This window comes from Pongo pygmaeus, chromosome 7 (assembly GCF_028885625.2).
Source record: "Pongo pygmaeus isolate AG05252 chromosome 7, NHGRI_mPonPyg2-v2.0_pri, whole genome shotgun sequence".
Taxonomy (NCBI): Eukaryota; Metazoa; Chordata; class Mammalia; order Primates; family Hominidae; genus Pongo; species Pongo pygmaeus.
Window position 1 is genome coordinate 93,000,670 of NC_072380.2, and position 23,799 is coordinate 93,024,468.

Genomic DNA, 23,799 nt, shown 5'->3' on the forward strand with positions numbered 1-23,799 from the left:
GTGCCAAGTAAGATAACATATAGTTCTGAACCTACTGCCTGGCGTGCAGAAGGAGCTCAATAATGGGAAGGGTATGAAGACTAAGAATAGGGACCTAGAATCCCCTCCACCACAGCTGAAACCTGGCATCCTCTTCTTGGGTCCCAGAGAGTAATCCTGCGTCATTGAATTAAGTGGGAGTCAATCATTTTTCTGTGAAAATTTTTGGAAGTTTTTTCACCAGAACCAGTTTCACTACCAATCCACCCACTCCTGCAGATTGGTTCCAACACTGGTTGTAGTCTGGGGAAATGCTGTCTGGCTGGCAGGTAACTGAACGCTTCATCTGAGCTGTAGTGCTGATCAGAAACATAGTCATGGCTTTGGGAGATTCCAGTTGGAGACAGAATCTATTTTCCTGAATGAGATTTCACTCAAGCAGGGCTGAATAGGTATAACGAAATCTCACCCAAGTTGAATGGAGTTTGATTACTGCTGGAACCCCCCTGAGCCAGGATCAAATTTCTGATCAGCCTTACTGCTGAGAATCACCTGGATGGTGGCTTCTCCTGTGTGCTTGCTACATGTCTAGAGAATTGTATGCCCCATTCGAACACCTACTAAACAAATTAGGCAGCTTGACATGAACAACACCAACATCTATGCATAGGTTGCCAGAAACAGAACACACGTGAGGAGATGTGATTGCAGCACTTTAAACTTCAGTCACATGACAAGGAAATAGATTTAAATAATGTAATTCCTGTGAAATAATTTTTTCTTTTACAGTTAAAAGAAGAAACACGTGTGTCCAGAAAATATTGTTTGTGTGCTCCATGACTATATATGAAATCATGCTGTTTAGTTCATTTAAAAAGTTGTGCATTTAAATCCCAGCACTTTGGGAGGCCAAGGTGGGCGGATCACCTGAAGTCAGGAGTTTGAGACCAACCTGGCCAACATGGTGAAACGCCATCTCTACTAAAAATACAAAAAATTAGCCAGGCATGGTGGTGCGTGCCTGTAGTTCCGGCTACTAGGGAGGCTGAGGCAGGAGAATCACTTGAACCCAGGAGGCGGAGGTTGCAGTGAGCCGAGGTCGTGCCATTGTACTCCAGCCTGGGTGACAGAGCAAGACTACATCTTTAAAAAAAAAAAAAAAAAAAGTTGTGCATTTAGTTAATTGTGGTCACAGGTGATAAAGTATAATAAATACCAACAATAATAATGTATTTTAATTTCTAAAAAATAGATTAGATTTTTTTTTCTCCAATGGTGGGAGCATCTCCTTCCATTTTTTAAAGCTATAACTTTGCAAACAACATTACTTCTAAACTTTGCCCTGATTTAGTAAAGCTGGTGGTTTATACCAGGGAGAAGTTAATCCCTGTAATGAAAAGGTAGCCACACAAACAACATGAGTTGAATTAGTTATAAATTGAGAAATGAAAGATGTGACATGAATGTCTCATATATTCAAATTCTGATTAAACTGAAGAAACAAATAGAATCATATAATTTGATAACTGAAACCAACTTTTTAAGACATTTATTTCAAATTTATATTTGCAGAAAAACAAGTTCACTGGAGAATACTTTTAAATGAACGAGGCACCTCCCGTCTAAGAGATAATGGATTAAACCCAATCTGATTTAAGGTAGTTATATTCTTATGTCTGCCACCAAATTGACATTTGAAGCCAGAATGGCCATCTGTCCCTACCTGCATGAACAAGAACCAGGTTCCTTTGCTAAATAGACAGCATCTACTGTTTAATAATCCATACCAAAATTTAGGGATCTTGATGTTAACCAGACTTTCTATTGGTAAATCTATTATTTAAAATACTTGCCACTTAAAAACAGCTGGTAAAAGCAAAATTGGCAGTTTTTCTAAATAAACGAGCTGGGTATATATAAAATTAACTCCTGCTGATATAAGACCAAGGAATGGTATATGTGGTGATTCAAATAATCAGTTATCAATGGTATACACATATGATCAATTTTTAAAGACCTGGACTACATCATGATGTATTGAAAGAAAAAAATCATAAATACACCATAACATTAAAATATGCATACTAATGGGATTTCAATACTTGAAAATCATCTTTATGAATTTCAACTATCACTACTTTCTATATGTATGAAAGATATCTATATCATTAGTAATAGCTGAATGTTTTATAGCTAGATAACATCAAGTCAGCCGGGTGTGGTGACATGTGCCTATAGTCCCAGCTACTTGGAAGGCTGAGGCAGGATTTCTGGATCCCAGGAATCCAAGGCTGTGGTGAGCTATAATCATGCCACTGCACTCCAGCCTGAGTGACAGAGTGAGACTCCATCTCTAGAAAAAACCAAACAAACCAGAAAACCCCCCAAACACATCAAGTTAACTGGAGTTTTATTCTCTGTCATAAGGCACATTTTCCCTTTTTATAGTGCTTCAGGCTGATCCAAAGGTTAGTTACCAAGGGCTAGAAACAAGAATGAAACACAAACAGTGCTAAAATTGCATATCACATGAAGGTGAGACTTTTCCAAAATAAAAATGAACGGCCATGTTCAAACTAATGATAATGTCTTCAAACAGAGGCTAAAAATACTAAAGACCAATTATATGCACATATAGTATAAGAGAAACTCTGGTTTTGCACTATTTCACAAGGCTTCTTGAATTTGTGCCTTGAGATTTTCCATTGGTTTTGGAAGGTTTGGGGTCATCATCTCTTCAAATATATGACTGTTTCCACCTTCATCTCTCTGTTCTCTCCTATGATAATTAAATTACATACTACATCCCGTTTTCGGGATTTTGTCTCTTGGTGTTCTATTCTGTTTATCATTCCCCTTTCCTGGTTACTAATTTTCTCTTCTGTTTAATCTTTGGTTAAATCCATCATAGTAGCCAGCTACCAAGGGACTTCTGGTAGTCTTCTATCATAGTGGCTCAGGGCTTATCTGTGTGACTAATAGAATATGGCAGAAGTGACAGTGTGCCACTTTTGAGGCTTGGCTGCCAAAGACCTTATAACTTCTGTTTTGCTTGCTTGGATTTCTAGTTCTGAGGAAAACCAGCCACCATGTCATAAGGACACTCAAGCAGCCCTCTGGAGGAGCCCTCATCAAAAGGAACCACCCTGCCACCCATATGACGGAGCTCCCTTCAGATGGCTTTAGTCTCACTTAAGTCTTTAGATGACTGCCCCCAGGCAAGATATGATGGCAACCTCATGAGACATCTTGAGCAAGAACCAGCCAAACTGGGTGCAGTGGCTCACGCCTGTAATCCCAGCACTTTGGGAGGCTGAGGTGGGTAGACTGCTTGAGCCCAGGAGTTTGAGACTATCTTGGGCTACATGGTGAAACCCCATCTCTACTAAAAATACAAAAATCAGCCGGGCGTGGTGGCATGTGCCTGTATGCCCAGCTACTCGAGAGGCTGAGGCAGGAGTCACTTGAGCCCAGGAGGTGGTTGCAGTGAGCCGAGATTGCACCACTGCACTCCGGCCTGGGTGACAGAGTGAGACCCTGTCTAAAAAAAAAAAGAGAACCAGCCAAATTATAATCCTTAAATCTCGACTCATTTAATCTTTCCTATGAGATTCCTATGAGAAAGATTAAATGATTTTTGCTGCTTTAAGTCACTGAGGCTTGGGGTGATTTGTAAACACAGCAATAAAAGCGAATCCACCCACCCATTAAGTTTTTAATTTCAGTTTTTGAATTTTTCAGTTGGTTTATTTTGGTAGTTTCCAGCTCTCTTCTAAAATTTCCAGTCTTTTTTAATCTCATAGAACATATTAAACATTTTTAAAAGTGTGTATAGTAAATCTGTTATGTGGAGCCCTGTGCTTCCATTACCTGTTATTTTCCTTTTTTTTATTTCCCATGCACACTGTCTTATCTCCTCATGATCCTGGTTATTATTACCTGAGTAGTGGATATTTTATATAAAATCTGTAGAAATAATTTGAGGCTTTGATAAAACACATTTTTTTGAGATGTACTTTACTTTGCTATTGGCAGGTATAGAAACCAGCAACCCAAGATAATCTTGATTCAATTTCAAGGATTAAAACTGATTTGAAGTTGAGCTTCAGAGTCTGAGTGGGCCAATCTACTTCACTCTTATTCCTGGCAGTAGCCAGTCATGTCTCAATCCAAAGCGTGGGGTATTTACGAGCTTCACTCCCAGCTTTGGTTGGTTTCTGGATTCCAAATTTTATTCCCTTATTCTACAGGGCTGTCAAAAGCCCTGCTACATTTCTCAGCTTCTTGGTTACCTCTTCCAGGACCATAAGATATCTGAGTGGAAAAGTGGCTCCACATGGCAGATTCACCTCTCTATTTCTTACTCATTTTCCGTATTTTCTCATAATTTTAGACTTCCCATGTCTCTGAGCAATTCCTTTTAGTATATTTTGTCTAGCTTTTATTGTTCTCAGAGGGAAGGTTGGTTTAAACTTTGAACCTTACAAAAAAGTGGAAATCTTTGTATTGTTTTATTAGCTAATCTAGAATTATAGTCACCTCAGAAAACAAAAGATGATATGCATATTTTTTTGCTATGGATCTGATAGTGTAACTTATTCAAAACCACTCCCATATGATACGAACCAGTATTCTCCAGATGATGTTTTGAAAAACTGCCAATCTACTCATTTATGACAAGTCAACTGGTCATAGCAAAATGTGAGACACCACTATTGAGAGAAACAAATCATTTCTACAGAGACTGTCAAGCAGTTTCCTGCAGGACCAGATCACTAGACAAGCTGGCCATTGCTTCTCTTTAGTCTTCAGAGAAGGACACAGACTCTAGTTCTGTGGAAAACCAGTAGCCATGTTGTAAGGATACTCAATCAGTCATATGGAAAGGTCCACAGGACCCTGGGAATATTTCCACGTTTTCTGGATTGTTTAATATTACCATTATATCAGGACGCCTACTTAATGGTTAGTTACCTAAAAGATGAAGGGAAGAAACGTTTCAAATATATAAGGAAGTCTTATATTTGAAGTACTATGACTATCCATAACAAGAATTAGATGTCTAACTGTTCAGTATAATACTTCAGATAATTTTCATTAGAAAGGAAGGAAACAAATTGCTAGATGTGATGCTGTCACTTTAAAAGGAATATTTTAAGTATATATATGTTGCAGATAAAACCTTATTTCCTGTTGAAATACAGTTTGAGTTTATCTACAATGGAAAGATGAGCATTTTATCACAATACCTTTATAAGTTTTAGCACGTATTCCACTTGAGCTATAAGATTATAAAATTATATTCCTAATTTACAAATTTTAGATTCAAATGTTCAAAGTAGGTTATTTGTTGATTGTGTTTTCCCTATCGTCACTATCTATTGATGGCTGTCTGCCATTTGGAGCTGGCCTTCAGCCTAGGACATATCCCTTAAAAGGAGAGTATGCTTCCAATTAATCAAGTTTCTTAATTTTCTCTATTATGTCTCAGATTTGTTCATCCCTCTATTGTTTTACTCTTTTCAAACCATCCTGCAGGTTACTTCCTTCTCCCCTTCCTTCTGTACACATCCCCCCAATTTCAATTTGCTCAGGAACTTTCAATGGTTACTGGGTCCTCACCTTGGCCTTCAAGGCTTCAGCATCATCTGAAGATCACCTGATCAGATCACCTGATCTACTTATTCAAAATCACTTCCATTACTTTTGAAATAAACCTCCACTTTATATAAGTTAGTCATGTCACCACTGTCCACATGATGCTTAGTTTTGCCGTTGTGATTCTCTTCTGGCTTAGGTGCTCTCTTTCCTCCTTATCTTTCCAAACTATACCCATGACTTGGGTCAAATATCAAAGACCTACTACTCTTATTTATGAAGATCAAATGCTACCTTCTCCTACACATCTTTTCTGTCCAACCTGATCCATGCTTGTCGTTCTTTGAACTTATATTTTACTCATAATTTAGAAAGCAAAAACTCAAAGTGCATCCTATGCTATCTTCCATTTTATCAATGGTGTTACAAACCTGCTGAGCCAGGGGCAGAATCTTCAAAATCTTCTAAAGTTCCCACACAAAATCTATGTTCACCAAATGCCTTTTAAATATATTCAACTTAGTGTCCAAATCTAAGTAAAGGAGTTTCATTGGACAGCAACGAGCCTGCTTAGCCCAGGAATTACCATTTGCTTCTCCCTTTTGGTAAATGAGCTACCCAGATGACAAAACAGAAAGGTCAAAACTCACTTTGGTAGAGACCTGGTTCCTAGCCACAACACATAGATTATTTTTTTTCCATGGGTTATACAACGGGATGAAATGATAAACTCTTCCACACTAATTGTAGGTTGTCTATTTCATGGCTCCATGTTTTCAATATAAAATATGCAGACCTTCTATTTAAACAAACTAGTAATTTATTTTTTCTTAGAAAATTACCTTCAGCAGGTGATTTTCTTAAACTCATATGCAGCAAATGTTGCTTTGGTACGTATGCTTTACAAAGAGAAAGAAAATATAAACAGGAAGGAAGGAATTCCAGTTTAGTATACTAACCAAGCAAGCATTAACTACTCTTTGAAATACTGTCTACAAATAGTATGCTTCCTGCCATAAGGTCTATAGAATTGTTCTGTGGTTTCTGCCTGTCAAGTGGCAAATTCCTATAGTAAAGCTTGTTTAATTTTCTTCAAAGAAGGCTACATATAATCACATGCTATTTCAATGGACAGTTTTTGAATCTCTTTCGTACAACACATTTTCTCTTATGCATAAAGCCAGTTTTGATAAAATATCAAGAAATATAACTTTCTACTCCTAAGTTCAGAAGTCGGAATGTTGGTAGCCCATATTTAAACGTTACTTTTTTGATATTTTTTTGAGACGCAGTCTCGCTCTATCACCAGGCTGGAATGCAGTGGCATGATCTCGGCTCACTGCAACCTCTGAGTCCCTGGTTCAAGCGATTCTCCTGCCTTAGCCTCCCGAGTAGCTGAGATTACAGGCATGCGCCACCACACCCAGCTAATTTTTGTATTTTTAGTAGAGACAGGGTTTCACCATGTTGGCCAGGCTGGTCTCGATCTCCTGACCTCATGATCCGCCTGCCTAAGCCTCCTGAAGTGCTGGGATTACAGGAATGTTACTGTTTCTACAGCAGTGGTCCTTTATCGTGGCTGCCCATGAAAATTACGAAGAGAACTTAAAAAAAATTGGTGCCCGGCTATGGGGATGCAAAGGCATAAGAATGATACAATGGACTTTGGGGACTCGGGGGAAATAGTGGGAGGGGGGTAAGGGATAAAAGACTACATATTGGGTATAGTGTACACTGCTTGGGTAATGAGTGCACCAAAATCTCAGGAATCACCACTAAAGAACTTATTCATGTAATCAAACACCACCTGTTCCCCCAAAACCTATCGAAATAAAAAATAAATTTAAAAAAATTGGTGCTTGGGTCCCATCCCAAAATCTGTGATTCAATTAATATGGTCTAAGGCTTTGGGCCCTGGTGTTTTTTTTAAAAAGCTCACCAAGTGATTCTCATATCCAGCCAGGGTTAAGAATTACTGTTCCAAGTAGAGAGGAAATGGGAGGACCAGAATATCAGGGGAAGAAAAATAACAGTTTTTGAACAATAATGCTATAGTAGAAACAAAAATTTATTGCATACCTACATACACTAGGTGATATGCTAACCATGTTTCATCTTATGTTTGTTATCTACTTACATATAACAGATCATCTTAAAGTTTAGTGGCTTAAAACAACAAACATTAGTATCTCACAGTTTCTGTGGTCAAGAATTTGGGAGCCACTTGGCTGAGTGCTCTGGTTCAAGGTTTCTCATGAGGTTTTAGGCAAGCGATGAGCCAGGACTGCAATTGTCAGAAGGCCTGACTGAGGCTGGATGGTCCTTTTATAAAAAAGCTCACTGACATGACTGTTGCTAGGAGGACATAGTCCCTTGCTAACTGTTGGTAGGGGGACCTAGTCCCTTACCCTGTGGGCCTCTTTGTGAAGAAGGCTGCTTGAGTGACTTCATGACATGGCAGCTGGCTTCCTCCAGAGCAAGTGATCCTAGACAGAGTACGTTTTATGACCTTGACTTGGAATTTACATATCATCAATTATGCCACATTTTATTCATCAGAAGTGAAACACTAAATACAGCCTACTCAAGGAGAGACAATCTCTCTATCTTTTGAAGGAAGGGGTATGAAAGAATTTGTGAACATATGTTTTCAAAATAAATTTTTTATTTTGAATAATTTTTCTGGACTTATGATAGATTTAAGGAAAGGTTGCAAAAATAATACAGGGAGTTTCTATATACCCTTCACATGGTTTCATTTTTTTCTTAATATTATCTTATGTTACTGTGGTACACTGTGAAACCTAAGAAAGCAGCATTAGTAGACTATTACTGATTAAACTCTCAACTGTATTCAGATTCACCAATGTTTTCATTAATGTCCCCTTTTCTCTTCCAAGATCCAAATCCAGGATACTAAATTGCATTTAGTTGGCATGTTTCTTCTAGTCTGGAACAGTTTCTCAATTTTTCCATGTGTTTTATGACCTTGATAGTTTTGAGGAGTGGTGGTCAGGTATTTAAAAATGTCCCTCAATTTGGATTTGTCTGATGTATTTTCTCATGGTCACGCTGGGGTTGTGAGTTTTTAGAAAGATTACCACAAAGATGAAGTGCCCTTTTCATCATACCATTTCAGGAGGTACATTCTTTCTGATCATGTTAACTTGATCATTTGGTCAAAGAGTTATCTACCAGGTTTCTCCAGGTAAAGTATTTTTCTCTTTCCACATGTCTTCCTTGGAAGCCAGTCACTACGTCTAGCCCATACTTAAGGTTCAGGGATATAGATATTCCTTCTCTACCTCCTGGAGAAGAAGTATCTGCAAATATTACACTTGGGATTCTTTTGTAAAAAAGGTTTTTATAGACACATTTTGAAACCACACACATTTATTCTATTATTTAATGTTTACAACAATCCTATAAGGACTACTGTTGTTGCTACTTTCTAGATAAATATATGGCTTAAAAAAGTTAAGTACTGTACCCAAGGTGACACAGCTAGCGAGACTTGGCATTTGACATGAGGTTGGTTTGACTCCAGAGTCTTTTTTTTTTCTTTACTGAACCTTTCAACCTTTGCACTGATAAGAACCTACTAATATAATTGAAACATATTTTAATATTCTACAAGATTTTCAAGAACTTAGTAGAAAGGGCAATACAGAGTTTACCTGATGGTATCTTGTTGAATATTGTTGTTTCCCAGATATCTATCTGTCACATATACTTCTGTCTCCCCTGAGCACCTGGTACATAGGTACACAGCAGATACTTATTGGCTGAAAAGAAAATGACTCTTCCTCCTTACAAGTTATCTAAACTGTCCTGAATGTCTATCATGGGATGCCAAAACTTAAGATGGTCAATCCCTTAATGCTCAGACCCAGGGACGAAATCTGAGATATGACAGGACTCACACCAGCATGACTGGATAGAACCTGCAGGCTAGAAGGGTAGGACAAGCAGGAACTGTTAGTTTACTCTTTCCCTATTCATACTTATACTGAACAATTATAACTGAAGATTCAGGTTATTCAGCAAATACTCAGCCCCAAAATCCACTCAGGTAATGAGTATAATTTTTGGATTGCTAAAGTAATGGGTTGTTTTCATCATATCAAAGATTACACATCATATTTCTGGGTCATACATAATAAGTCATTTTCTCCAAATCTTGAGCATTTGGAAGCCGGGATCCCAGGAGAACCACGATAGTCTTTCAAGCAATCTCTTCTTATACATCAGGTGCTCAGATGGCTCAGGGATAATGTCCCACACTTGGTTAAATTGGAACTCTGTCTCCCTGGGATATGACAGCTAACTTATGGAGAGGTGGGCAGAAAGCCTCCAAGCTCTTCTCCTATTTCTCCTCCCCTTCTCTTATTTGCTGTGTAGATGGAGAAATGGAAGCAGCCCAAAGGAAAGGGCTAGTTCCTACCACGCTCAGTATGCTAACAAACTCAGGGAGGCTTGGCAAAGTCTTCCAAGAGAAGACTCTAGTTCTCCTGACCAATTATACTGAAAAACATTTTTCTTCTCTTCAGTCTTCTAGCACGAAAGTATGCTTGGAAGACATCGCTAGTTTCTTTCTCTTTACCTATGTCTATAGTTAGGAGATTCCCAGCTCCACATCCCTACTTACAGACTCCAGGGAAAAAGAAAATGACTTCCATTAAAATGACTCCTATTAGGCTCTGGAACAGGGAAAAGCTGGGCAAATTGAATGCTAATAAGGCTTGCTTCCAGTGCGGTCTACAAGGACACTTTAAAAAAGATTGTCCAAATAGAAATAAGCTGCCCCCTCGTCCATGCCCCTTATGTCAAGGGAATCACTGGAAGGCCCACTGCCCCAGGAGATGAAGGTCCTCTGAGTCAGAAGCCACTAACCAGATGATCCAGCAGCAGGACTGAGGGTGCGCGGGGCAAGCGCCAGCCCATGCCATCACCCTCACAGAACCCCGGGTATGCTTGACCATTGAGGGCCAGGAGGTTAACTGTCTCCTGGATGCTGGCGTGGCCTTCTCAATCTTACTCTCCTGTCCCAGACAACTGTCCTCCAGATCTGTCACTATCCAACGGGTCCTAGGACAGGCAGTCACAGTCACTAGATACTTCTCCCAGCCACTAAGCTGTGACTGGGGAACTTTATTCTTTTCACATACTTTTCTAATTATGCCTGAAAGCCCCACTCCATTGTTAGGGAGAGACATTCTAGCAAAAGCAGGGGCCATTATACACCTGAACATAGGAGAAGGAACATCCATTTGTTGTCCCCTGCTTGAGGAAGGAATTAATCCATCCTGAAGTCTGGGCAACAGAAGGACAATATGGACAAGCAAAGAATGCCCGTCCTGTTCAAATTAAACTAAAGGATTTTGCCTCCTTTCCCTACCAAAGGCAGTACCCTCTTAGACCCAAGGCCCAACAAGAACTCCAAAAAATTGTTAAGACCTAAAAGCCCAAGGCCTAGTAAAACCACGCAATAGTTCCTGCAATACTCCAATTTTAGGAGTACAGAAACCCAACAGACAGTGGAGGTCAGTGCAAGATCTCAGGATTATCAATGAGGCTGTGGTCCCTCTATACCCAGCTGTGCCTAACCCTTGTACTCTGCTTTCCCAAATACCAGAGGAACCAGAGTGGTTTACAGTCATGGACCTTAAGGATGCCTTTTTCTGCATCCCTGTACATCCCAACTCTCAATTCTTCTTTGCCTTTGAAGATCCTTCAAACCCAACGTCTCAACTCACCTGGACTGTTTTATCCCAAGGGTTCAGGGATAGCCCCCCATCTATTTGGCCAGGCATTAGACCAAGACTTGAACCAGTTCTCATACTTGGACACTCTTGTCCTTTGGTACGTGGATGATTTACTTCTAGCCGCCCATTCAGAAACCTTGCGCCATCAAGCCACCCAAACGCTTTTATACTTCCTTGCCACTTGTGGCTACAAGGTTTCCAAACCAAAGGCTCAGCTCTGCTTACAGCAGGTTAAATACTTAAGGCTAAAATTATCCAAAGGCACTAGGGCCCTCAGTGAGGAATGTATCCAGCATATACTGGCTTATCCTCATCCCAAAACCCTAAAGCAACTAAGAGTGTTCCTTGGCATAACAGGCTTCTGCAGAATATGGATTCCCAGGTATGGCAAAATAGTCAGGCCATTAAATACACTAATTAAGGAAACTCAGAAAGCCAATACCCATTTAGTAAGATGGACACCTGAAGCAGAAGCGGCTTTCCAGGCCCTAAAGAAGGCCCTAACCCAAGCCCCAGTGTTAAGCTTGCCAACGGGGCAAGACTTTTCTTTATATGTCACAGAAAAAAAACAGGAATAGCTCTAGGAGTCCTTACACAGGTCTGAGGGACCAGCCTGCAACTGTGGCATACTTGAGTAAGAAAACTGATGTAGTGGCAAAGGGTTGGCCTCATTGTTTACAGGTAGTGGCGGCAGTAGCAGTCTTACCCTCTGAAGCAGTTAAAATAATACAAGGAAGTGATCTTACTGTGTGGACATCTCATGATGTGAACATACTCACTGCTAAAGGAGACTTGTGGCTGTCAGACAACCATTTGCTTAAGTAAGAAATTTGATGTAGTGGCAAAGGGTTGGCCTTATTGTTTACAGGTAGTAGCAGCAGTAGCAGTCTTAGCCTCTGAAGCAGTTAAAATAATACAAGGAAGTGATCTTACTGTGTGGACGTCTCATGATGTGAACATACTCACTGCTAAAGGAGACTTGTGGCTATCAGACAACCATTTGCTTAAATATCAGGCTCAATTATTTGAAGGGCCAGTGCTGCGACTGCGCACTTGTGCAACTCTTAACCCAGCCACATTTCTTCCAGACAATGAAGAAAAGATAGAACATAACTGTCAACAGGTGATTGCTCAAACCTACGCCGCTCGAGGGGACCTTCTAGAGGTTCCCTTGACTGATCCCAACCTCAACTTGTATAGTGATGGAAGTTCCTTTGTGAAAAAAGGACTTCAAAAAGTGGAGTATGCAGTGGTCAGTGATAATAGAATACTTGAAAGTAATCCCCTCACTCCAAGAACTAGCATTCAGCTGGCAAAACGAATAGCCCTCACTCGGGCACTAGAATTAGGAAAAGGAAAAATGGTAAATATATATACAGACTCTAAGTATGCTTACCTAGTCCTCCATGCCCACACAGCAATATGGAGAGAAAGGGAATTTCTAACTTCCGAGAACACCTATCAAACATCAGGAAGCCATTAGGAGATTATTATTGGCTGTACAGAAACCTAAAGAGGTGGCAGTCTTACACTGCCGGGGTCATCAGAAAGGAAAGGAAAGGGAAATAGAAGGGAACCGCCAAGCAGATATTGAAGCCAAAAGAGCTGCAAGGCGGGACCCTCCATTAGAAATGCTTATAGAAGGACCCCTAGTATGGGGTAACCCCCTCCAGGAAACCAAGCCCCAATACTCAGCAGAAGAAATAGAATGGGGAAACTCACGAGGACATAGTTTCCTCCCCTCAGGATGGCTAGCCATGAAAGAAGGAAAAATACTTTTGCCTGCAGCTAACCAATGGAAATTACTTAAAACCCTTCATCAAACCTTTCACTTAGGCATTGATAGCACCCATCAGATGGCCAAATCATTATTTACTGGACCAGGCCTTTTCAAAACTATCAAGCAGATAGTCAAGGCCTTCGAAGTGTGCCAAAGAAATAATCCCCTGCACTGCAGGGCATTATTTCGATACATTTGAATCCCTGTATCTTTAACCTCCTTGATAAGTTTGCCTCTTCCAGAATCAAAGCTGTAAAACTACAAATCGTTCTTCAAATGGAGCCCCAGATGCAGTTCATGACTAAGATCTACCGAGGACCCCTGGACCAGCCTGCTAGACCATGCTCCAATGTTGATGACATCGAAGGCACCCCTCCCAAGGACCCCTGCATGACCCCTACTACACTCCAATTCAGCAGGAAGCAGTTAGAGCGGTTGTCGGTCAACCTCCCCAACAGCACTTGGGTTTTCCTGTTGAGAGGGGGTGCTGAGAGACAAGACTAGCTGGATTTCCTAGGCTGACTAAGAATCCCCAAGCCTCGCTGGGAAGGTGACCGCATCCATCTTTAAACACAGGGCTTGCAACTTAGCTCACACCCAACCAATCAAGTAGTAAAGAGAGCTCACTAAAATGCTAATTAGGCAAAAACAGGAGGTAAAGAAATAGCCAAACATCTATCGCCTGAGAGCACAGGGGAAGGAACAATGATCAGGATATAAACCCAGGCATTTGAGCTGGCAACGGCTACCCATTTTGGGTCCCCTCCCTTTGTATGGGAGCTCTGTTTTCACTCTATTATATCTTGCAACTGCAAAACAAACAAACAACAAAAACTCCTATTAAAATAAAAAAACCCAACTCCACATTAAAAGTATGTTTGAATGACATTAACAGGTTCTTATCAGTGCAAAGGTTAAGGGGTTACTCATCACAACAATATGAGGCATAGGTACTCAGGCAAATTTATAAACATGCTTAAGGATGTGTTTGTATGAACTTGGTAAACATCTCCACATGTAATGATAAATAAATAAATATAAACTAATAGTGGGTAAACATCTCCACATGTAATGATAAATAAATAAATATAAACTAAATGTTGTCTGGAGAGAGAGAAGCACATGCCTGGGATGTTCAGAGAAGCAGGTGGGCTTCAGCGCTGACCTAGTGGCTCTCCTGGCTGCTGCCACTTGGCACACCCTCCATTCTCGCTGATCTGGAAAGGCTCCTGGTAGCTCAGCAACCAGCATACCTGGAGTCTCAGCATGCAGAGAGCTGGGGGTGGGCCCAGCAAACCTAGATTAGAATCCTGACTGTGCCTCTTACTACCCAATGTGACCTCAAACAGAAGATCAATCTCTGTGCCTCAATTTCCTCATGTGTAACATAGAGATAGAGATGTCTAACTTCATAGGGTCCCTGTGAAAATTAACTTAGATAATGAATAGGTGTAACATGCTTCACACAGTGGATGGTTCAGTAAGTGCTGGCTTTTGTAACGATCAAAACTTCCCTTTCCAATGATCTCAAGACTTAAAGATAGTGAAATATGACTCTAAGAAAAAACAAAACTTAGTAATTTTCATAGCAAAACCCAGTGTGAGGATTCTAGACTGCAAGACAGTGAGATCTTTCTAGACTTAAAATGTGGCTAGTCTGAATTGAGATGTACTGTGAGTTTACAATAAACAACAGATTTCTAAGATGTATTTAAAAAAAGAATCTAAACTACATCATTAATATTTTTAAAATACTGATTACATATTGAAATAACATTTTAGACATGGTGGTTAAATTTATATTATTAAAATTAATATCACCTATTTCTTTTCACTTTTTAAAAATGTGGCTACTGGAAAACTTAACATGTGACTCACAACATTTTATATATATATATATTTGGATGGCACTGTTCTAGAACATTGAAGTAACATTGAGAGAAGTACTTCATTAAACTAAATCCTAGGGCACTAAAATAGTTAATTCATCTCCCCAAGGTACTATTTGAAAATAACTCAATCACATGAGAACACAAAATGAAATATGTCACAAACTGCTAATCACATCATTAAATATAGTCCCCCTTGTTGTGCAGTATAATCATTCATGAGAATAAAGGGCTCAGGGACTTTCAAATCATGAAAAATTTCAAATATCCATTCAAAAAATCGTGTCATCCCTGCTAAGTTTGTCATAATCTAATATGGCTGCAAATTAGTGCATGACATCTTCATCACAATTCACAAGTGCACTCAACTGGCACAAATACGCTTTTATTTATGCACAGAGCCAGGGAACGGGTGGTCTTTGCTCAAAATAATGTGCTTAACTAATGGACCATCCCTTTTACCATTGGGGAGGCCAGAAGTAATGAGGAGACACACATGAACCAACCAATATTAAACATTCAAGTAGCTAATTATGTGGTTTAAACTAGAAGACAAACAGATATATCTTTATTTTTTACTGATCCTCAAAGCCCATAAGTACCTAAATTTTTACTTATTCCCTTGTAGTAGTAAATTACTATTAGAAAATGAAAGTAATACAAAACAAACAGAAATGACACTTGTATGCATTAAAAACTGTACTTTAAAAAATCTATGGTCAATAATTAAGAAAAACATTTACAATTTGAATGATCAACTTTTAAAATGTTTAAGTAAGTTTAGAATAAAAACTGTGTGCTTTAAGACGACACCCATTTCTTCTATTCCTACAACCTCCTGCAGCATTCTTTTTCCTTGGTTTCGCTGTAAATATAGGTATCAGTGTCTCAATATATTTGATATAAACATTTCAAATTTCCAAATTCATAATTCAGGAGCTAAATAGTTTTACTTCTTTTTGGGCTCCTATGGAATTTTAAAGCCGTGTCACATTGTATTTTTGATGGCAGCCCCTACTTCTGCAATGTTATCATTGACTATATTAAGCTTTATAGATAGTCAAGATAGAGAAATTTCAAGGAATTCCCAAGCACAGGGAGAAATTCCTCCGTTTTGGTTGGTAGGGCTGTGGCAATTATGCAGCTAAGTTCCAGGACTAGAAAAATGCTCTGAGGGGAAATTTAACTATAAGAGGGAAATGACATCTTCAGGAGAAATACCATTATGTATGGATAATGCCCAGTATCTTAATAGACTGGCCACCCACCTCAACCAAAGTTTTAAGTAAGTGATATACCTTAAACTTGTAAATAATAGAATACTCTATAAAATGTACAATCAACTTTGCTAGAAAACATGCATATCACAACAAGGGGATTACTATATATGAATGTGTCCATTAAAAATATTCCCCTGCAATTCCTCTCTCTATAATTTTGGAAGAACTTTCATATTTTAAAATACTAGTAAATGCACATGAGCATGACCAAATTCCACGTATCAGATTACAGCTGCAAAAACATTGTACTTCAAAATGAAGTCAAACATGAGCTCAGAACCAAGCAGGCTCTAAAGACAGTGTGCACAAAACAGGAACAAGCAGGCCCTTTGGAAAGATAAGGAAAACATCAAAATCATCTCAACTACTCTTAACTGATTAAATGTATTTCTGTCAAGGGAAAGTAGATTTAATTTCCTAGGACAGCTCGGACTTTCTCACAACTCAGACTTTCTCATGATTGTTGTGAAGATTGTAAAATGGAACAATCACTTTGGGAAACTGTTTGACAGCTTCTTATAAAATTAAACAAATGTCTACTCTATGCTTTCAGGTATTTACCCAAGCGAAATGTAACCTCATACAATGTTTCCAGCACTGTTGGAAAGATTAAAAAAATCATAAACAAGAAAGTCACTTACACAGGGTTGGGCATGTGGGAGAAGCTTATTAAATAGGTTCAATCGCCTTTTATGTTTTGAATGTATAATAAAAGGCGAAAGATTTACATCATCTGAAGAGAAAGCACAATATATATTTTTGGATGTAATAAAAAAGTACAGGGTTTTAATATGGCAGAGCTGGGTTTATGTCCTGGTCTGTTACCAATTTTGTTCACTGATTCAACCTTTTTCGGACCTACTCTGTGCAAAGCACTCTTCTAGATGTTGGGGATATTGTACTGAATGTGATAGTTTGAGGCTTTACTCTTAAGGGGTTCACATTCTAGCACCTTGGGCAAGATGTTTAAATTTTCTGAACCTCATTTTTGCCTCCAACAGTTCAAGTAAGTTCAGCACCTATGACATGCTGGGTATTATACTAAGTTTGGCAGCACAAGAACCAACTAGATAGAACCTATGTTTTCAAGTACTTTTACAAGTCCAATGGGGGCAGCAGACAAATAATCACGTGAATTCAGGTGCTGTGAGAGGGATCAGGACCCATTGTCATGGGCAATAGCGAACTCAGTCCTGGGTGGCATGGAGATTGGTCTCAGGAATGAGTCAAAGAAGGCTTCCTGGAGAAAGGCATTTAAATGCAGTCTGCAGAGTAAACCAGGCAAAAGGTCCTCACAATTCACATTATTAGTAAGGTGAAATGAAAATATAGTTGGGAAAGTACACATCAATCAGTCCATAAAGTCCTTCATAATATAAAGCAGCACTATTTCTATTTTAAAGGCAATAGTATTAAACTGGAAAATCATGGTGTAGTCCTGAATCCAGTTTATACTGTCTTTGACAATATGCTGTCTTCCTAATATGTACTTCATCTGGACTTTCCACATCTGCTTCCTCGATCCCAATGCTTCTAGCTTTCTGCTTAAAGAAACTGGGTACTTGAATAAATTGTTTTTAATCATATGGGACCAATTCTGACTTCCAGGCAAGTTCCTGGGATTTGCTAAATTCGCAGTCTGCGGTGTAGCTCTGTGGTAGGCCACAGTGGCCTCAAAGCATAAAACAAGCTTTCCAAATAACCACGAATCTTGCTATTCTGGTACCCACCAAACATTTAATAATTTTTTTTCAAGCTAATTGAAAAGCCTGGTTTATGGGACTTGAATATAGTTTATACCATAAATAGCCAGAACTACAAAGCAGTACAGGAAACACTAGCTCTGCTGGAAGACTTTTGATTTGCATTTGCTCTTTTATTTTACATGCTACACAAACCTCTGAAAAATGGAAGTAGGGAGTAGGACTGGGGACAAGGGCTTAGTAAATTACTCTTTCCAAATACTGTGGCATTAAAATAAACTTGGATGAAGGATGTCATTAAAGAAATACAGACTACATTCAGCACATCTTCATTCCATGGTGTACACTCAGGCTGAATGAAGACCTTATAATTGCATCAGCAATTATGATGAAAGCCACTCCAACCATAAGAACTCTGAACCATTTAAGTAGATTTTTGAAAAAATGGTTTTTTTGTTTGTTTTTTTGAGACGGAGCCTCGCTCTGTCACCAGGCTGGAGTGCAGTGGCGCGATCTCAGCTCACTGCAACCTCCACCTCCCCGGTTCAAGCGATTCCCCTGCTTCTGCATCCCGAGTAGCTGGGACTACAGGTGCGCACCACCACACCTGGCTAATTTTTTGTATTTTAGTAGAGACAGGGTTTCACCTTGTTGGCCAGGATGGTCCTGATCTCCTGACCTTGTGATCTGCCCACCTCGGCCTCCCAAAGTGCCGGGATTACAGGTGTGAGCCACCGTGAAAAAATGTTTAAAGCAATTAATTTTCCTCTTGGGAAGTTGCAACAGTTGTTAGATACAGCAGTTCTCTTACAAATGGCAAGGCTTTATGTGAAGGCTATACTCCATCTTCAGAAACATCTGTTTTATAGTCAGATGTCAGAGATGTTTCCTGGATTGTCAGAAGAAAAGAGATTGTGATGTAGAAATGCCCATTCCCAAAATAATGGCAAGTATATAACTAGAACAAAATCATTGGTATATCTAATAAAAGTGGGCACCATGCAAAGTCTAATGGAACCCTCTTCTCCAGCCTAAGTATGCTTGAGAGTCTCATGTAAACATAAGAAATGTGTCTGGTGAAGTGAGAATGGGGGAGTTTTTGTTCCTTGAAGGGAGAAACTGACCAACAGTAGGAGGCAGCTACCTGGTGCCATGGCATCTGAGTTAAGGCCATCATCCAGTCCTCTCAGCTCCAGCATCAGTGCCTTCATATTTGTAGGCAACCATCCTTTTGACCTTAGAGTTCTACCTCTGCCCAGAAGGATCTCACAAGATCCCCCTAGGCCCTAACCAACACATTAGCAACGTCGTTCTTTTTTTAAACCACTGTGTAAAATCCATATTTTAGACTAGTAGAAATGGTAGGGGAATGGGCATTGCTGTAGCAAATAGCAAGAGTGAAAGCAACTTATTATTCTTGGGTGGAAAGAACCCAAGGAAAAGAGTAGGAAAAAGTTCTAGAAACAGAAAGATTGGTGAGGGGAACTTGGCTTAGAGTCGGAAAGACACCAAAATTTGGAATGAAGTTAAAAAAGGAGGAAGGGAGAGAAGAAGGAAGTTGACTAGTTCTGAGACATCTTCTCCAGCTTCTAGGCCGCCTCTGAGAGACGTGGTCAGGCCCTTTCTTCTGGGGAGTAGGAGAAATGCAGAAATTCCATTCAAACATTGGTTCATTTAACAAATACTTCTTTAGCGACTAATGGTTCCAATCATTTTTCCTGGTGCTGGGGATTCAGCAGTGAAGAAGCAGAAACTGGTTTAAAGCAATTTGATATCTACAGTCATCTACTAATGAGTGAGGTGTGATGTGAGTTCAGCCCCTGTGCCCACAACGGAATGGCCCCATCTACTTCCTAACAACTATATAATTTTAACTACCTGCAAATAACCAACAGCCTTCACCTCCCTAGTAGATCAGGAGCCCTTTATTTACTCTTTTATTCGTAGAGATGGGGTCTCACTATGTTGACCAGGCTGGTCTTGAATTCCTGGCCTCAAGAGATACTCCTGACTCAGCCTCCCGAAGTGTTGGGATTACAGGTGTGAGCCCCTGCACCTGGCCCCACTTTTTGTCTTTTATACTGATTTTTACTGTATCTTTTCTGTACTTATATACAGAGGATGCTTGCCATTGTGTTATGGTCACCTACACCACTTAAACCAGTAAGATAGCATGCAGTCACATAGTGTGGAAACAGCATATATCATACCACATAGCCCTGAGGTGGGGCAGGATCTACTACGTAGGTTTAGTGTGCGGAATCATCCAATATAACATGACCAGAGCTGCAACCTCTGATTTAGACAAGGAGTAAGGGTGCTGGCACCAGTGATCACCAGCTGCCCAACTACCAAAAAATTATGCTTCCAAAATCTCTTGATGTTTATTCTGCATGAAGAGAAATTGAGTTGTCCTATGTGTGCCACTCATGACAGAAGCCCTTTTTTCCCCTTTATTCACACTTTTAATGCATAGAGAAAAACCCAGGGCTTGGCCCATAGTAAACATTTAACAAACACTCAATTAGCATTTGGAAAATCTCTTCTAAGGAAAAGTGTCCCTGTGGAGAGCAGCACGACATAGGCACCTGTGACCTACACCTATGGTGTCAGTAACTGAACCAGGGGTGGACCCTCCTTACCTCTTTACCAGAGGTGACTTAGGCTGAACTCGGCCAGCCTGGGTGGTTTCAGGTGCGTGAATCGCCCCTCACCTGCACTGCGTAAGGTGTTTGCCTTCTCACAGAATCACCTTAACTTCAGCTTGAACTTAGTCCTGCGCCCTGGAAGCTTCTAGTTAACTATCCTTTAGGCTAATCAAGAACTCCTCCTGGATGGGCAAGTGATATCAAGCCAGGAGTTCAGGATATTCCTGCCTGCTTAGCTAAGGTATGGTCTCACAGTCCTCACACATCCCCCCAGGCAGCTGCAACATGGAACAGGGTTGGCACCAGAGGCAATGACTGCCAACTTGTGTGCAATTGGGGGCCAGGTATGATTTCTCACTCTGACTCGGAGGGGTGGGATCTCCTCAAACTGTAACACAACGCTACTCAATAAAAACACAATGCAAGCCACATATGTAATTCTGAATTTCCTGGTAGCTACACTAAAAAAAAAAAAGAGAAATTAATTTTAATAACATATCTTATTTAGTATAACATATGCAATATATCATTTCAATGTGAAATCAATATTAAAAATTGACAAGATAATTTATATCCTTTTCCTCATACAACTCTTCAAAATAAAACATGTATTTTAAACTTTTTTTTTTCTTTTTTTGAGAAGTTGTTTCGCTCTTGTTGCCCAGGCTGGAGTGCAATGGTGCGATCTCGGCTCACTGCACTCTCTGCCTCCTGGGTTCACACCATTCTCCTGCCTCAGCCTCCCGAGTAGCTGGGATTATAGGTGTGCACCACATCTGGCTAATTTTGTATTTTTAGTAGAGATGGGGTTTCACCATGTTGGCCAGGCTGGTCTTGAACGCCTGACCTCAGGTGATCCACCCACCTCGGCCTCCCAAAGTGCTGGGATTACAGGTGTGAGCCCGACCTTATTTTAAACTTTTAGCACATTCCAGTTCCGACTAGCATCATCTCAGATGCTCAAAAGCCATGTGTGGCTACTGTCCTGGATGGCACAGCGCTGAGGAGTTCAGGAATCTCTGAAGACATCTTGGGGTGACTGTTCCTAAACAAATCTTTTCGACTAAAAATCAGTTTAGGAAAAATAAAAATATTTATGAACGAATCACTCTAATAATTCTTGTGTGGGAAAATGTTTATTCTTGCAACGTAGATAACTAACCGTGTTTTAACAAAACAATGTTAATGAGAAAACTTTTGCTTTTTTTAAACCACTCAAATCTTAATATCTGGACATATTTATTAGAGAAGAGGCAAGGCGGAGGAAGTCTTTAAACTGTCAGCTTGAAATCACATAAATAATCACACTGTAAAGACTTCTCACTGTTAGGGCGCCCTTCCCTGACCAAAGAATGACTCCCTGGGCCAGCGTGCTGGTTCTTTCCTAGTGTTTGTTTACAGTGACAATACAAGAGCCCTATAAGGAAGAGAGGAAGAGAAATAGATTGGATCTTGGTTTCTAACCTGTGGACCTGAAGTTTCTGTCAGTCTGCTTGGACACTAACAACTGTCTCTAGACTGAACAATATTTAATTTTCTGTCAAAACTATTTACCAAATGCTAATATGAGGCAAGCACTGTTTCAGGTGCTGCAATTTACCCACCACATATTTGTATTATTTTCCAAAAGTACATGGAAGATAGAATGAGTAAAATAAAAATTCATACACAAGCATTAATTCCCAGCAGCTGTTTCTCCTTTGCATTTTCCCAATCAATGGAATCTAAAAGTACATACATGTAAAGATTCTTGAAATTGCTTGATGCTAAAGTGTGATCTTTCAGCACCAAAAATCACTGTTTTGCTCTCCTTCAAGTGGTGTGAGTGGCATGACTTGAAGTCAGCCAGGATTCTTTTTTGTTTGTTTGTTTTTGAGACAGAGTTTTGTTCTTGTTGCCCAAGCTGGAGTACAGTGGCACGGTCTTGGCTCACTGCAACCTCCGCCTCCCAGGTTCAAGCGATTCTCAGCCTCCCAAGTAGCTGGAATTACAGGTGCCCACCACCACGCCCAGCTAATTTTTGTATTTTTTTTTAGTAGAAGAAACAGGGTTTCACCATGTTGGCCAGGCTGGTCTCGAACTCCTGACCTCAGGTGATCCGCCGACCTCCATCTCCAAAAGTGCTGGGATTACAGGCGTGAGCCACCGTGCCCGGCCCCAGTCAGGATTCTGAGATGAGATCTACCCATTGCTTGTTATTGAGTTAATGGTCTCTTGTTAAGCAGCACTGGGTTTTAGAACCAACTATGGGCTGAGTTTATTCAATGTTAATACATTCAACACAGATGATTTCATTATATAAATGCACTGGCTACTTTGCAGTATTTCCTTAGGCATAATAAGCTTTTACCATAAAAGCCAAATCAACATTAATCTGCAAAACTGTCATTTTATATCCACTGTCAAGGAAAAAAGATAAAAAGGAAAAAAAAAAAAAAGAAAACACAAAGTGAGATAAAGTAAACCTTTATCAAGGAACTGGATCAATACAATGATCAAACCAGCTCTCTCCATCCCTTTGGGGCAATCCGATTTATAAGCTGAGGTTTCAAAGTGTATTTTATTTAATTGCTGAGGGCAAGAGAACAGTAGGAGGTTTTGAGCCAAGCTCTTTATAATGCTAGCCTGCTCTGCTTTGGGGGTAAACTTAAAAAAAAACGTAAAAAAAAAAAAAAACGAAACGGAGTTTCATTCTTGTTGCCCAGGCTGGAGTGCAATGGTGTGATCTTGGCTCACTGCAACTTCCACCTCCCGGGTTCAAGTGATTCTCCAGCATCAGCCTCCCTAGTGGCTAGGATTACAGGCCTGCGCCATCACGCCTGGCTAATTCTGTATTTTTAGTAGAGACAGGGTTTCTCCATGTTGGTCAGGCTGGTCTTGAACTCCCGACCTCAGGTGATCCGCCCGCCTTGGCCTCCCAAAGTGCTGGGATTACAGGCATAAGCCACCGCGCCTGGCCAAAAAAATAATCTTTTAAAGCCAGCATTTTCAAGCCAGTCTAATAATCTCACCAGTTCCATTTCCTTTCAGTTGTAGTAGGAAAGAGCAAAATGCTGCCCTGGTGAACAAGTAAAAAGTATTCATGTTTCAAAGCTGGCTGGTAGACAGTAGCCAGCCAACTCCTCCTGTATTTCCAAGCAAACACAAGGCAAAGCAA

At 40.0% G+C, this 23,799-nt stretch overlaps 1 protein-coding gene and 1 non-coding gene across 3 annotated transcripts in view; both read right to left on the reverse strand.

Moving 5' to 3' along the window:
• The window catches only part of ZNF704 (zinc finger protein 704), a 251,392-nt gene that overhangs the window by 99,300 nt on the left and 128,293 nt on the right, over positions 1-23,799 (reverse strand). The window lies entirely within an intron of this gene.
• On the reverse strand, positions 20,308-20,441 carry LOC129043314 (U11 spliceosomal RNA). The gene has a single exon (XR_008504406.1). It is a non-coding gene; the product is annotated as a U11 spliceosomal RNA (small nuclear RNA).